The sequence below is a fragment of the Arachis ipaensis genome, chromosome B4 (genome assembly GCF_059453495.1).
Source record: "Arachis ipaensis isolate K30076 ecotype BB chromosome B4, ASM5945349v1, whole genome shotgun sequence".
NCBI classification, from domain to species: Eukaryota; Viridiplantae; Streptophyta; class Magnoliopsida; order Fabales; family Fabaceae; genus Arachis; species Arachis ipaensis.
In genome coordinates, this window is record NC_142439.1 from 119448146 (window position 1) to 119465286 (window position 17141).

General features: G+C 36.0%; 1 pseudogene; it reads left to right on the forward strand.

Annotated features, from left to right (window-relative positions):
- The first annotated feature begins 5120 nt into the window (after positions 1 to 5120).
- Positions 5121 to 6997, forward strand: LOC107636887 (phosphoglycerate mutase-like protein AT74 pseudogene; annotated as a pseudogene).
- Positions 6998 to 17141: the final 10144 nt, after the last annotated feature.

Below are 17141 nucleotides of genomic sequence, written 5' to 3' on the forward strand. Positions count from 1 at the left end.
TAAATTTTTTTAAAAAATTGACTGAAATTAATTGATTACTCGTTGGTTTCTTAGTACTCTTTGTTATTTATGTATGTGTATTTTGATGTTTAGGAGGACTTTAGAGATGTTAAAACTTGTGTGAACACTGATTTTGTGTAAATTAATCGTAATTTGCTAGATACTCCTAATAAAGTAAAAATATTAAAAGTTATTTTGGTGAAAAGAGGAATTGTCTTTTGATATTGATTTTGATGCAATCTTAAACATGATTAGAAATGAAATGAGAATGGATTAGTACTGTTATTATTCTTATTTCTGCTCTACTCTCTGTTAGAGCATTGAGTCCATGAAAATAGGAAGAAATCTCGCTATTTTTTCACTTTTGCTTTTTGCTTTCTTTGACTTTTTTGAATTACTTCTCTTGAAAATCTGGTTATTACAGGAAATCGATACTAAACAAAACTATAATTGAAGATGGTGGTGGTAGTGAGTATGACTATAATGATAATATCATATTTTTAAAGGGTAAATACCTTATCTGGTCCTTGGCATTTTTTCTGTGGGATATAGCGAACTTTAATCATTCTTAAATCTCAACCAGGCCCTACACATTAAGAAAAATAGACCAATCGATCTCTGCTACCAGATGAAAAATGGTTACCTGCTGGTGTATCAGATGTGTCAAACTTAAATGGTTGCAGGGACTAAAAATCCCCCTCCCTTTTTCGTCTTCTTCTTTCTTCTCCTCCTCCTCCCCATCATCAATGGATGCACCAATAAAACCAGGCAGGCAAGAAGCTTTACGCCCCTCTTCATCTATTATTATTATTATTATTATTATGTTGATCATCAATATAGCCAGCACAAGCATCACTATCATCATCCCTAATTGTCAAGATTGAATCTTTAACCCCAAATTGAAATTCCCATCAACTCCATCATCCCAAAGCAAATCTTTGAGCTCCTTGTGCACTGCGTTGTACAAATTCAAAAGTAAGTAATCAGGCGCATATGAAATTTACGTTGTTAACCATGTTCTCGTTCTACTTCTTTGTCACCGCAATAACCCACTCCGGTAGCTCCTTTTCTACTGGCATCACCCCTTTTATCAAAGTTACGATCGAACCTTGCTGAAGGGCCTTTAAAATCACCCTCTGTAGCACCCGAATCTACCAGATCTTCTTTGTTCTGAGTCAAATTTTAAGACTCAAAATCAAACCACCATAAGAGAAGCTTCCCTATTGATCAGATTGGTCTCTATCCTCGGAACTTAATGTAGGTTAAGAGGAAGTACCTAGGACATAATTTAGTATGTCCTTCTTGCAGGAAAAATTTTACGACTGTGGAGGTAGATAGTGATGATGATGGGTCTGAAGAAGAGGAAAAAGAAGAAGGAAATGAGAAGGAAGAAAAAGAAGAGATAGGGAAAGAGTTTTTAGTCCCTGCAACCATTTAGGGTTTACACTTGGCATTGTTACCTGACACGTCAGTAGGTAACCGTTTGCCATTCAGTAGTAGGGGTCAATTTTTCTATTTTTTTTAATGGGTGGGGGACTGGTTGAGGTTTAAGAATGATTAAGGTGCACTATATCTCACGGAAAAAATGTCAGGGGTTGGATAGGGTATGATTTTATAAAATTTACTGTTAATAGTGATCTAATTAAAATTTTGAGATTGGTGTAATGATCCAATTGAAAATTTTTAAATTGTAAAAAGTTAGTCACAAATTTGAAAAATGGTTTAATTTGCAATAAGGTCTTTGCTAGTAGAACAAATGTTAGAATTAACGGAATATGTCTCCATAAATTGAAAGTATCCATAATTAAGAACCTAATTAAATCTTTAAGCACATGTTTTTGAAAGGAATATTCTGTTAATTTTAACGTTTTTGACATAAAAATGACTTAATTATAAAATTAAAGTAATGTAGGGACCTATTTGAAAGGAAAAACATAGAGACTTAATTGTAAATTTGGTAAAACTATAAAGACTAACAGAATAATTAAACTTCTAAAAAAACTATAAGAACTTACAAAATAATTTAACCAAAAAGAAACCTACTTAACTGCTCGGGTGTAGTGAAAAGAAAAGAAAAAGAAAATATGTGAGGGAGATATAAAAAATGAGGAGACTGATTTTTTGTTAAGTATATATAAAGGGGAACCACAACAAATTCAAGTCCCCCTTTTTCCCAACCTTCTATCTCTCACCCTGGATTGGAATATGGTGCCTCAATCTGTGGCTAAAGAATTTTAATATGGAATAAAGATGTATATTTTTTTTGAAAATGGAGATTTTTGATGTATATACAGGTGGGTGGATGTTGCAGAAGTGCAGGCACAACACGCATGCAACGTGCTGACTCAGCACGCAGCCAACGTGTTGGACACTTGTCCAAATCGCGCGCAACACGCTCCATCCGTGTTGACACATGGCGTTAATTCGTTCAACATGCATAATGCGTGATTCATACATGGCATCCTGGCAAGCAATATACAGGTTGCGTGTTGCACACGTGGCAGACACTAGTGGGATGGCGTTGTAACATGTAACCTGCAAGGTGAGTCTTAACCAACATTTTCTACAGGAGTCCAGTTGTTGTATTTGGTGACCTGATACAGTTTAAAATTATACCAATCGTCGACGAAACAAATATTCAACGGATATTTCGTATTCACCAGCAAACTCAGGTGCAACACCCGAAATTTTTTTTATAAATATTTTATTATTTTTAAATTAATAAATAAAACTTTACATAACATAACAATAATAACCACAATATTATAATAGAAAATTAAAAAAATATATGTCTCTCAGTTGTTAATTTTAATAATGGTCAGTAATATAAAATATTATATTATAATAATTAATAAAAAGCATATTATATACATACTAACAACACAAAAATAGAAAAAAAATAGGCTAACATTAATTTCAAAAAAAATTATTATTACTAATATTATTTATTCAACATTACATTTAGACAAAAATTATTCAAATAAATAGTGACAAATTACTAAACTAATGTTAAACAAATAAATACTAACAAAATTAACTGAAAATAATAAACTTACATAGTTAGAATGTCCTAACTAGATGATATAATCTTCTGCAGACGTATAATCACGTACCATTTTAGATATTCTAATCTTACTCTTAACTCTAAAACTAACTAATCACTCCTAACACAATAAATAAAATGAAATAATAATAAAAAAAAAACCGTTGCTGCTAATGACTATGGCCATGGCTTCATAAGATGAGATTGTATAGTGATAGTTAAGAAGGGAACGCAAACGAAATGAAGCCAAGCCCCACTCCTCCTCTACCTTTATACAACTGAAGCCAAACTTAAACATTAATTGACACTAGTTTCCGGAGCAAGACTTGCCTCTTGCATGGAGACAGGCCACAACACGTTACCTACGTGTTGGTGCATGGCGGACACGTGGTGACTCGATCTTACCACGCATCCTGCGTGTTAACCGGATGGAGACACTAGGGATGGCAACGGGTTCCCATGGTGGCGGGGACATGCCCCCGTCTCCCGCCCCCATTTTTTGTCCCCGTCCCCGTTGATTTTTAAAATAAAATAAAAAATTTAAAAAAATAAAAAAAACCTTAATTGTCATTACCAACATAATTTTCAGTCTTCAAAAGACTTAGATAACAATTAGCAACAAACATAGTCTCCATTCAAACAACTAAATATTCATAACATAACTAAACATATCCAAATACTAAACATATTTATCATATTCTAAGAGAAGTCTTTCATCATGCATGGTAAATTCCAATTTGTTTAACTCCTATATCAAAAAGAAGAAAACAACTAAAAGTTGAAATCATATAATAAATAAACAATAATATCCCAAGAATCACATAAAATTCCAAGAATCACAAAAATAAAATCCCAGCAATCACAGAAAATTCCAAGAATCACAGAAATAAAATCGCAGCAATCACAGAAAATACAAAAACAGAATAGCAGAAATCACAAAAATTGCATAAATTAGTTAAACAAAATCTCAGAAATCACAGAAAACTCCAAGAATCACATAAATAAATTAGCAGAAATCACAAAAAATCCCAAGAATCAAGACATTAACCTAATTACCCTAATTCAGAAATCAGATTACCCTAATTTAGAAATCAGAATCTAATTACCCTAATTCAAAAATCTAAATTCAGACATTCTTGAATCAGATCAACAAATATAAATCAAAAATATTCATTCAGAATTACATTAACCTAATTACCCTAATTCAGAAATCAGAATCTAATTACCCTAATTCAGAAATCTAAATTTAGAAATTCTTGAATCAGATCAACCTAAAGGAGTAAGGGCTGACTTACCCAACGGAGAAAAGGGGCAGAGTAGCGGACGAACGGCAAAGAGAAGACGACGACCGGCGACGAGTCTGCTGCGACGAGGAGAAGACGATGGCGAGGAGAAGAAGACGGCGTAGCCGCGGCGGTGAGCTCGAGACCTGTAGACCGGCGACGAGGAGAAGACGACCGATGACGATGCGATGAGGAGAAGAAGACGACGTGGCCGCGACGGTGAGCTCGAGACCTGTAGTGAGCGACCGAGTCATTCAGGGGGTGGGAGGCGGCGCTGAGGGACTCAGGGATGGGAGGCGGTGTCGAGGAATCTAGGAGGTGGGAGGCGGCGGTTGGTAGTCGGCGGTGTTCAGGAAGGAGATAGGAGGGGCTCAAAGTTTGAACTTTGAGGAGGAGTGGAGAGGAGACGAGACTCTCACTCTCTATCTCTGAAGCAGCGAAGCATATGTGAATGTGACGGCTAGGGTTTTGCTTCATGGGCTCATATATATATATATATATATATATATATATATATATATATATATATATATATATATATATATATATATATATATATATATCAGGGGTATTTCTGTCATTTGACATAAACGGGAATTTAACGGGTCTCTATGGGGTGGGTACCTCTACCCCCATCCCCGCCCTATTTATTATACGGGGCCCCGTCCCTTGTCCCTGCGGGTAAAAATCACCCCCCATATCTACTCCCCGGCGGGTAAATCCTCGCGGGTACCCGCTCCGCTGGGGATTTTCGCCATGCCTAGGAGACACGAGGTTTTACGTGTTTGGAGTCGATGGTATCACGGATGCTGCATGTTGCTCTGCAGCTGTCATGTGACGAATCTCTGCTGGGAATCTCTGATAAAGTTATTTCGAAAAATTGCACCAAATCTCTGCTATGTCAACACGCTACCTGCGTGTTGCCTGGGAACATGATACGTGGCGAATCTCTGCTAGGAATCTCTGCTACGGGTATCACGAACCTGCGTATTGAGCAATATTTCTGACATCTCAACAACTCTGTAAAACATCCCAAACACCAATATTTAACTAAATTACACACTTTCTTTTCCATATCTAAAATAATTTCTGTCAATCTGTATTCAATTCGTCATGGCTCACTTCGTTTTGCGATCTTTTTCTACTCTTTCGATTTGCATTATGATCAGTCTTAGCCCACCCATTCTATTTACCACTTGTGAAGAAAAAAGAGATGAATTTGAGTAAATAAAGTGGTTTTGATTTGTTTTAAGAAATAATAATTTTTTTAAAAAAATAAATATTCCAATTGGCCTTCAAAAAATATTAGATTCGACATTTTAGTTTCTAACAAATTGTTATTTTTTTAAAAATTCTCAAAAATTATTCTCATATGACATATTGATCCTTTTGTTATTTTAAAAGAGGATTATTTTAGTTTATAGTTATATTTTTTAGACTTAATTGTTATAAAATAAAATTTATTAAGAATTTATTTGTTAACCATGTATATTACAAAGGAAAATAACAGGGAGTCATCAAAATTTATTATCTTTTGTCATTACTTAGTCATGAATTTAATTTTTTAGTTTAATAATCTATCAACATATTTTATCTCATATTTTTAAATATTAATAATAACTAGTTAATAGCTAAAAACAATAAATTTTTATCGCCCTCTATCATTTCTTTAAATAAAAACTTTTTGAAGCAGATGACCAATTTGTATATTTATTTAGAGTAAAAGATAAATAGGTCTATGACCATTTTAAATGCGGATATTTTCGTTCTTCAAAATTAAAAAAAATATATTTAAATCTCTCACTTTATAAAATGCGTGACAATTATACTCTTCTGTCGAGTTGAAACTCAAAACGACAACGAAAAATGCTGACCTGTAGGGGTCAGACACTACTGTCCATTTTGGTTGACGATGTGGATGAGGAACAAATTGTTAATGGACAAATTAGCCCTTATTAGAACTCACGAGCAAAGGCAAGGCTCAATCAGAGGAATGCGGCTGCAGCATCAACGACATCATCCAGAAAGACGGTGACCACAACTGGCAACTCTACTTCTACGTCTCACCTTATCGAAGGACCTTTGAAACCCTCCAGAGCCTCACTCGCCCCTTCCCACGTCACAGAATTGCTGGCTTCAGAGAAGAGCCACGCCTCCGAGAACAAGATTTTGGCAATTTCCTGAACAGAGAAGATGAGAGTGGAAAAAGCAATGCGCCAGTTCTATGGTCTTTTCTTTTAAAGCTTTCCTGATGGAGAATCTGCCGCAGATGTGTATGATAGAATCACAGAATTCAGAGAAACCCTCAAAACAGATATTAACATAGGGTACTTTCAGCCACCTGCGAAACGCCACATGGACATGAGCTTGGTCATCATTTCCCACGGTCTAACCATTCGAGTATTTCTTATGAGGTGGTTCAAGTGGACCGTTGCCCAGTTCGAAGGCCTCCATAATTTGGACAACGGTAATATGCTTGTCATGGAAAGAGGTTATGGTAGAAGGTAATAAATTAATCCCTTCATATTCAAACCCTTATAATTCTCATGTATATTGTTATAAAGTATGTATACAAAGTAAATACACATACAGGTGTAGCTTACTGATGCATCACGATGAGGAAGAGCTAAGACGATTTCGATTGACCAATGAGATGCTCATTGATCAGTAGTGGTAATTAACCATCATTTTATTGTCCTTAATTTGCTATTTGTGTATGTTAATTATATTTATGTGTGTGATGAAGGCATAAATATGTCCATAAGAGTATTGCTAGGGAACCAAAAGTATATCAGCCAAAACCCAGCTAAATGTGTCTGGGCTGGGTCCCAATAGCCCAATACACATTAGTAACATCTAAAAATGACCTAGGGTAAACCATATTTACCCTCCCCCGAAAACCCTATCTCCTTTCACTGTTTTACCACACAGAATTTGAAAATCATCCACACCCGCGCCAAGCCTCCAGAACGATCGCGAAACTCTCTTCCCTCTCTTCTCCGGACACCGCGACGGTGCTCCTAGCGGTTCTGGCCATCGGGACTCCACTGAAGCCACCTGAGCGCAACCATCTTCCCTCACTTCTCCAGACGCTTCGACGCCGCGCCTACCCTCCCCGACCATCGCGCCTCCAAAATCAGAACTAGAGCGACGCCGCTTTGCTGTTGCATGTGGGTTTTCCCGGCGCCGCCTAAGCCATGCGGTGCACTTGCGACTTCCGCCGGTGGACCTCCACCTCACCATCCTGGAAACCCCCCGCTCGTCTCATTAATTGGTAAGTATGGAAGATGTTGCCTCTGACTTCCTATGCATGTTTTGAAAAGAGAATTGGATTGTGTTTCGTTGTAGTGGTTTGTATGAGTTCTAATTCGATGGATGTTCCTTTCAAGGTTTTACAGCTCTGGTAACACAATTTTGGGACATCACTGGTCCTTGGCAAATATAGCAGCCGCATAGTTTTCAAGTTTTTGGTGTGTTGCAAAATCTTGATCACAAGTAAGTATGTTTATAGACTCCTAATTGAATTTGAGTGGATTCTAATTAATCTCTCAAAAAAGGGAAGATAGGAAAATACAAAACTAAAGAGGCAAGGGTCACCGTATGATGAAGTAATGGATTAGTGTTGATATAAAAATGGTCCATATATCCTCTTATAACATGCCATTTCTGAGGTGGCACAGTGCCCAGCACTCGAAAAAGAATGATGAAAGTATATCATTACATCAATTAGAAATCGAATGTTTTTGATGTTTTGTTCGGATGTTGCAATTGGTACAGATTGGATGTTGCTATCATCTGGGTTGGATATTGTAATTGTAGTGGTTAGAGGCTAGATGTTTCTGTTCTGCTCTATGGTTTAGAGTCTATGAATGATGTTCATATGAGGTGTTCTTTGATATTGCTAATTTAGGGGACGTTTTTGTTGAGTAATTTTGGATATTTGAGTGTATGATCTTTTAATGTTTATTTGAGTGTATAATTTTGGATATTTGTGTGAATGATTTGTTACTAAAAGAATACACTGCTTCTTTGGAAGAAAGTAAAAAAAAAGGTGGGGAAGAAATAACATTAATTGGGTCTTTTTGACTTCTCACAAACTATCTATGCAATGTAATTTCCTGGTTCTCATCCTTTTACGGGGTCATTAGTAGCTAATATATTCAATCATCAGTGAAGAATTAGAATTAAATAAGGATACAAATAATTAATAATGCCACCAAAGAATTTTGGCTTTGATATTAGATTATACATTAGAGTACCGGTAAGAGACTAGGTAGATTGTCATTGGCCCTATAATAAATTCACCTTGTTTAATTTAGATTATACAATGCGACTTCCTTGCTGCAACTGGAACATTGATTTAAAAGGTTTGCATGCTTAAAATATAGTGTCAAATTAAATTTTGGGTTGGTTGTTGAAATAGAATAAAATGATCTTAAATTTGACTTTACATTAGAGTTAATTAATGAGATGAGATCAAGTTCTTGAAAGTATGGAAATTATAAATAGAGTATTTTTTCTTTAATTCAGATTTTGACAAGTTCTTGAAAGTATGGAAATTTTATTATGTTTTCTTCTGATTTGTCATAAGATGGTGATGTTATGTTGCATTATGTTTCGATTATCAAAAGGATGAAATAAAGAGTTCCTTTTTTAGCATCTATGTATCTTTATGCTTTAATTGGGAGTTGCAGATGGGTTTGGTTTTGAAATTGGCACGACTGTTTTCTTCTTCTTCCTCTTTTTCTTTTTTTTTCTTGTTTAATTATTTACTTGTTTATGAATCATTGGTTTCATTTTGCTTAATTTTTCAGCCTTTGTTGGCCTTGTTAATTAATAGAGATTATCCATACTTCTAAGCACATTAACTTCATTTAAGAATTGAATAATAACTGTTCAAGTAGCTATTTTTTCTTCATTTATTTTTTGAAATAACTGTAATTTGGATGGTGAAATTGTTGTTGTTGTCCTATATGCAGATTTGAGGGGCTGTTTCTTGTGAGAACTCAGGAGGATTGATTTGAAGTGAAACCCATCCAACATGGGGAAAAAGGTAAAATGATGCCTTTCATTAGAATTTTTGACTAGGTAGGAAAACTTCAATATAGACACCTGCGTTACCACATCTATGTTTTGCTTGTGGTAGAGTTATGTAGCTTAATATGGCATTTTCCGTCTTAAACTAGTTTCTTGTGAGCCTAATAATTCCTGTTTCGCTGTAGGTTTATCATTTCATGTTGGTGATTTTCTCAAGTTGATGGTGACAATGAATCGTAAACCTCTGAGTGGATGGTGCTTGAGCTAGGAATTATGATGTTTCTTTTACTTTGTAAATTGGATGGTTCTGGATCTGTTTTATGTTTTGTCATGTTTAAAGCATTTGAACTTGTTAGTACTTCGTTGATGAGTGAGTGGCTCATGATTTGTTAGATACTCGTCAGCAAGTTTCATATATTAGTTATTTCAGGATTCTCAAGCAATGTTTTTCCAAGTTAATGATGTCACTAGTTCATTAAGCAAGTTATTGCACATTGATAATATTGAGTGAACTCTGATCAGTGTATATAACCCTTTTGGTCATGTCTATGCTTAAGTAGCACTTCTGTCCATTAACTCTCGTGGTGTTAACTAAATGGAGGTGTTCTTTATTTTTTTATCATTGTTTTCTAATGCTGGAATTCTGAAGTTGTTGGAAATTAACACATTGCACGGACTTCCGTCGTGATCAGGCTACAGTAGGTAGGATTTTAAGTGGATGGTGTCTTTGATAGGGACTCGGATGTTTCTTTTACTTTGTAAATTGGATGGTTCTGGATCTATTTTATGTTTTGTCATGTTTAAAGCATTTGAACTTGTTAGTACTTCGTTGATGAGTGAGTGGCTCATGATTTGTTAGATACTCGTCAGCAGGTTTCATATATTGGTTATTTCAGGATTCTCAAGCAATATTTTTTCAAGTTAGTGATGTCATTAGTTCATTAAGCAAGTCATTGCACATTGATAATATTGAGTGAACTCTGATCGGTGTATATAACCCTTTTGGTCATGTCTATGCTTAAGTGGCACTTCTGTCCATTAACTCGCGGGGTGTTAACTAAATGGAGGTGTTCTTTATTTTTTTATCATTGTTTTCTGTTGTTGGAATTGTGAAGTGGCTGGAAATTAACGCATTGCACGGACTTCGGTCGTGATCAGACTACAGTAGGTAGGATTTTAAGTGGATGGTGTCTTTGGTAGGGACTCGAATATTTCTTCTCATTGTAAATTAGATGGTTTTGTATATGAGTTCGTTGTTTCGTGTGTTACGCATTAGCGACTGCGTGCACTTCATTGAGATATCAATGCGTTTTGTGCCTTTTTTTTTTTTAAATTCTTTTGGTCCGTTTTCACGGCAGATTTAAACCATTTAATTTTTTCGAACAACTATGTGACAATTTGTTTATTTAAAACCTTAACAAATGATAAACGGGGAAAAGATAACAACAATCGTGATTTTTATTGTCTTCTCTTTTGTTTCTTTGAAAAGATTACAACAAAACATGATAACTATAGGTGACAAAACAGAAAAGAAAATAGTTTATTAAGTTGTATGTAAGGAATGACACCAAACTCATACCAAGAAACCTATCTATATTTGCCTAAAAGAATTCAACAGGTGCATGAATCCGCCACTATCAACTCATTCCTACGACTGGAATTTTCTCTTCGCCTATGCCACTATGATCCGGCAACTGTAGCATCAAAACACAAAATTAGATACGAATTAAACTAGCTCTAACACAGAAAGTATTTAATACAAATTCTTAGTATACTTTAATAATATCTCAAATAAATATGTAACTGTACCCGAATTTTCCAAATAAATGAGCTTTTTGAATTATAAAAAACATCTACATTATACAGCTTTGTTTCCCTATAAATACTAACCAAAACTTTAGCCCAACCCAATTTGTATGAATGTTGGATTGGTTTGAATTTGTATAGTTAACGAGTTGATCACATAAGGAACTGATGCGTGAGCATCTTGTCTATATTTTCCTAGTAAATTTGCACCTAAATTGTTGAGTTTAATTAAGAATTAATTATATTTTAGCCACTATGGATGCTATTTTGAGTTTTGTGTAATTTTATTTATTTTAGGTAGCATTCGGATGGATTTGATGAAGTTTCTGCAGAGAAAGAGAAGAAGCCAAGGAGATGACCAGCGAATACCGACGCGGACGCATGGCTCACGCGACCGCGCGGAATGGAGGAAATCGCAATGACGTGATCGCGTGCCTGACGCGAACGCGTGGACTGGAATCTGCACAAATGACGCGAACGCGTGGACAACGCGGACGCGTCACATGTGCCACGTGCAGAAAAATGCAGAAAACGCTGGGGGCGATTTCTGGGCTGTTTTGACCCAGTTTCAAGCCCAGAAAACACAGATTAGAAGCTGCAGCATGGACAATTCAAGTGGTCCCATCCATCCATTGAAGATTTGATTATTTAAATTAATTCAAATTTAAATTCAAATTTTAATTCTAGGAAAAGATATTATTTTAATTTTTAGTTTTAGATATTAGATTTTAAATTTATTAGGATTAGTTATAAAAAGGGAGAAACTTTCCTTCCTTTGTAGAGAGGTCCTGGGGGAGATTCCACCTCATCCCATCAGGGGAACATAACTGACAATCCTAATTTTCTTTCTTTTCTATGAGCAACTAAACCTCCACTGTTAAGGTTAGGAGCTCTGTCTATTTGTATGGATTGATTTTATTACTTTTTCTATTTTAATTTATGTATGGATTTATATTTAAGAATTGTTTTCGCTCTTTATTTTATGAATTTGGGTGGAACGGAAGTATGACCCTCTTTCTATTTGAGTTCTTGTAAAACTTGGAAAAGCTCTTTACTTGAACAACAGCTTGAAAACATATTCTCCTAAATTTTAATTATTTGGACTTAACGGGATACGTGACATATAATCCTTTTATTTTTGGGTAATTAGAGTTTTTGTGGCATATAAACTGGAATTTGATTATCACCCTCTAATTGGAATTAATTGACCAAGGAATTGGCTGTTGATGAATTTTAGAGGAGACTAGGAAGGTCTAAGGAATTAGGGTCTAGTCACATATAGTTTGCCATAAATTAAATCCTACATGATTAAAATAGTTAGTAAGAAAAATTAATCCGGAAAAATAGATAACTCTAAAACCTTAACTATCTTCTCCATATTTTATTCCCAACTTATTTATCTGCCTATTTTCAATATTTTTTATATTGTTTAATGTCTTTTATATTGCATCTCAACACTATTTTCTGTTTGTCTAACTAATCCTATCAAACGCTATTGTTGCTTAATCCATCAATCCTCGTGGAATCGACCCTTACTCACATAAGATATTACTTGGTACGACTCGGTGCACTTACCGGTTAGTAAGTGTGGTTGTAAATACCGCACCAAATTTTTGACACCGTTACCGGGGATTAATTGTGATTAACAACTATTAATTGTTTGATTGTTTAGATTAAGCGTTTTAATTTTAATTTTATTTAAATATTATTTTATTATTATTTCAAAAAAAAATTTAAAATTTTCCTTGTTTTTCCGTTAGCAAACTCCCCTGCCCCCGTTTTATTAATTTTGTTTACTTCCGTTAAAAAACTTTTTTTTAAAAATCACGTCGAATTTTTTTTGGTTTTATTTTATTTCTCTTTTCATTTTCATTTTTTTCTTTTTCTTTCTTCGTTTTACTTTGTTTTCTTTTTATATTTACTTTTTATATTCTATTAGTTTTATTTTATTTTTATCAAAAAAAAATAAAAATAAATAAAAATAAAAATAAAAATATTTTAAACCATTATTTTTTTATTTTTTTACTTTTAATTTCTGAAATTAAGTTTGGTGTTTCCTAGTTAGTTTTATTTTAATTTTTTTTATTTTAATTCTTAGAATTATTTTCTTTCTTCTTGCTTTCCTGTTTACCACATGGTACGTTTAATCCTTTTTGGTGTTTTGTGTTGAAGAAAAATAATGGAGAGAGATCATATGGGTTACTACTCATACCCGAATAGTGATTCATATCCTTATGAATGGGGAAACTACCCAAATTTTGGTTGGCAATGTCAAAACCAAAGAAACCTCAGTGCTCCATGTTCCAACTATCAAGAGCCACCACCTTCATATTCATATCAAGAACCACCACCTCTCTATCCGTATCATGAACCATCATCTTTCTACGCATATCAAGAGCCACTATCTCCCTATCCATACCAAGAACCATCCTCTTTTTACACTTATCAAGAACCATCACCTCCTTCTTATTCATATCAAATACCATCAGATCTTGAGCTTCTCATGAAAGAATGCTTACATGATATAAAGACAAGTGTCAAAAATATAGAGAAGCATATGCAGTCGATTATCAAGTACTAGGAAGAGAAACAAGCAAATTCCTTCCCAAAAGATACAATACAAGATCCTATGGAAGAAAGTGAGGAAATCAATCAAAGGAGTTTATACTCCAGTGCATTAGAGAACTTTCCATCCTCACACATGGAAGAAGAGAAAGATGCAAAAACAAAGGAGGAAGATGCACCCACAAAGGAGGAAGATACACAACCTCCCATGCCCTTGGTAAGCAATGAAGAAGAGATTGAATTAAAAGAAAGCTACCAAGAAGAAGAGGTTGAAATTGAGGAAGCTTGCAAGGAGGTGATAGAATTCAAAGTAGAACACAAGGGAGTAGAGCTTGCAATACCTCTTCCAAAGCCATCACCATCCAATACAACATTCAAGTGGGTAAAATTCCTATCCTTAATCCTTACTTTTCCACTTGAATATGGGCTACTGGAGACGGATGGTCAACTTAGAGCTCTTTGTGGCATTAAGAGTAAGAGGAAGATGGTCAGTAGTAAGAGTTGTCAAGCAAGGTTCAATATGGTTGCAAGCTCCGAATTGAAGTGCAAGAATTAGTGTAGAGCTAATTTGAATGGATCTAGAAGGTTGCTTGGATGTCTCTGTGAGAATTCAGATTGCTTGCCACCCGGTGGGAACAATGGTGATACACAAGAAGACGGGTGTAAAAGCAAAGTTTAGGACCCTAGAATTCGTTCTCACAATCAACAATATTGGGGTCTTGTTACTTGCTTTAACTTGCTCAAAAGCGTTGTGCGCCTAGTTTGGGATCCCGGTAACCATTGGAATCACAAACATTGGTGGAGATTCCTGGATCAGTACAAGCACAAGCCACCATAACAAGAAGCTCACAACATGTCCAACTTAAGGACTTTAACTAAAAGTGCTTGGTGGAAGACAACCCACCGTGGTATGATCATTCCTTTTCATTCTTAGCTTTATTTTGTTTTATTTTTATTAGTAGTTATTTTTTTACTTATTTGATTTTTATTAAGTTCTTACCAATTTTCTGATCATGCAGCTATTTTATCACAGGAACCGAACACCTCAGCATAAAAAAAAAAGAGGCACACGACGCGATCGCGTCATTGACGCAAACGCGTCAATCATGTGTGCGTAAAAAATAAATTTGAACAGAGAGTTGCGCGGGAGTGGCGCAAGAACGATGCCTCTAGCACAAACAAGCCCACGCGGACGCATGGCTCACGCGACCGCGTCATTCATGATTTTCGCCACTTCATGCGACCGCGTCATCCACGCGGACGCGTGACCCGAAAAATCGACGTAGAAGGTGTCTGGACAGAGAGTTAAGCTGGCTTGAGGCAAAAAGTGTGCTAAAAGCACAAATTTGTCACGCGGACGCGTGCCCGACACGTCCGCGTTAATTGCATAAATGGTCATCCACGCGAACGCGTGCATGACGCGAACGCGTCGTAGGAAAATGTGGCTCCCAAGCCATGCGAACGGAAAGTCACGCGGGCGCGCGGATGGCTTCACGCGAATCGCACAAAATTCAGGGCACGCGATCGCGTGCCTGACGCTGACGCGTCATTAAGGAAGTTCTGCGACGTACGCGATCGCGTCATTGACGCGAACGCGTCGCTTGCGCCGCCCAGTTTTCTTTCTCTCTCTCTCCCAATCCTAATTCTCTCTTATTCTCTTATCCTTTTATTCTTTTCTTTCATTTTAATATTTGTCTCTTCTATTTTCAGTTCTTCTTTGCTTGAGGACAAGCAAACCTTTAAGTTTGGTATTGACGCTGCGCTTATAGGCTTTCTAGTACAAAAGAGAGGCGAATCATCTTCGCGAAGGAGCACAACCTGAAGAATAAAGCGACCGCTAGGATAATTAAGGTGGTTGAGTTCCTTTCATTTTTTATTCCTCCCCTCTTTGTCTATGTTATGTTCCGATTTTCTGCTATTTTTCTTTGTTTGTTGCATGATCCTTTATTAGTTAGAATCCTAGGACTAGTTTAGTTTTCTTTTAATTACTTTAATGTTGAAAAGATGTTTCATGTACCACTCACTGAACTTGAACCTAAAAAGAAAAGAAAAAGAAGTGATGTAGTGCATGAGAATTTGAGTTTAATTTTTAGAGTAGTCTTATTTATTTAAATGTGGTGGTATTTTCTGTGACTCTGAATGCATGCTTGAACAGTGCATATTTTTTATAGTGAAGTTTATGAATGTTAAAAATTATTGGCTCTTGAAAGAATGATGAAAAAGAGAAATGTTATTGATAATATGAAAAATCATAAAATTGATTCTTGAAGCAAGAAAAAGCAGTGAAAAACACAAAGCTTGCGAAAAATAAAATAAAATAAAATAAAATAAAAAACAAGCAGAAAAAGCCAATAATCCTTTAAAACTAAAAGGCAAAGGGTAAAAAGGATCCAAGACTTTGAGCATTAATGGATAGGAGGGCCCAAAGGAATAAAATCCTAGCCTAAGCGGCTAAATCAAGTTGTCCCTAACCATGTGCTTGTGGCGTGAAGGTGTCAAGTGAAAAGTTTGAGACTGAGCGGTTAAAGTCGTGGTCCAAAGCAAAAAGAGTGTGCTTAAGAACTCTGGGCACCTCTAACTGGGGACTCTAGCAAAGCTGAGTCACAATCTGAAAAGGTTCACCCAGCTATGTGTCTGTGGCATTTATGTATCCGGTGGTAATACTGGAAAATAAAATGCTTAGGGTCACAGCCAAGACTCATAAAGTAGCTGTGTTCAAGAATCAACATACTGAACTAAGAGAATCAATAACACTATCTGAATTCTAAGTTCTTATGGATGCCAATCATTCTAAACTTCAAAGGATAAAGTGAGATGCCAAAACTGTTCAGGGTTGCAGCTGTAAACCCCATTATAAGAAGAGACATGAGCTTAATCGAACTCTCATTCTCATGCAAATTCACATCATAAGGTTTAGTATTGGTTGCTTGAGGACAAGCAACAGTTTAAGTTTAGTGTTGTGATGCGTGAGCATCTTGTCTATATTTTCCTAGTGAATTTGCACTTAAATTGTTGAGTTTAATTAAGAATTAATTATATTTTAGCCACTATGGATGTTATTTTGAGTTTTGTACAATTTTATTTATTTTAGGTAGCATTCGGATGGATTTGATGAAGTTTCTGCAGAGAAAGAGAAGAAGCCAAGGAGATGACCAGCGAATACCGACGCGGACGCATGGCTCACGCGACCGCGCGGAATGGAGGAAATCGCAATGACGCGATCGCGTGCCTGACGCGAACGCATGGACTGGAATCTGCACAAATGACGCGAACGCGTGGACGACGCAGACGCGTCACATGTGCCACGTGCAGAAAAATGCAGAAAACGCTGGGGGCGATTTCTAGGCTGTTTTGACCCAGTTTCAAGCCCAGAAAACACAGATTAGAAGCTGCAGCATGGACAATTC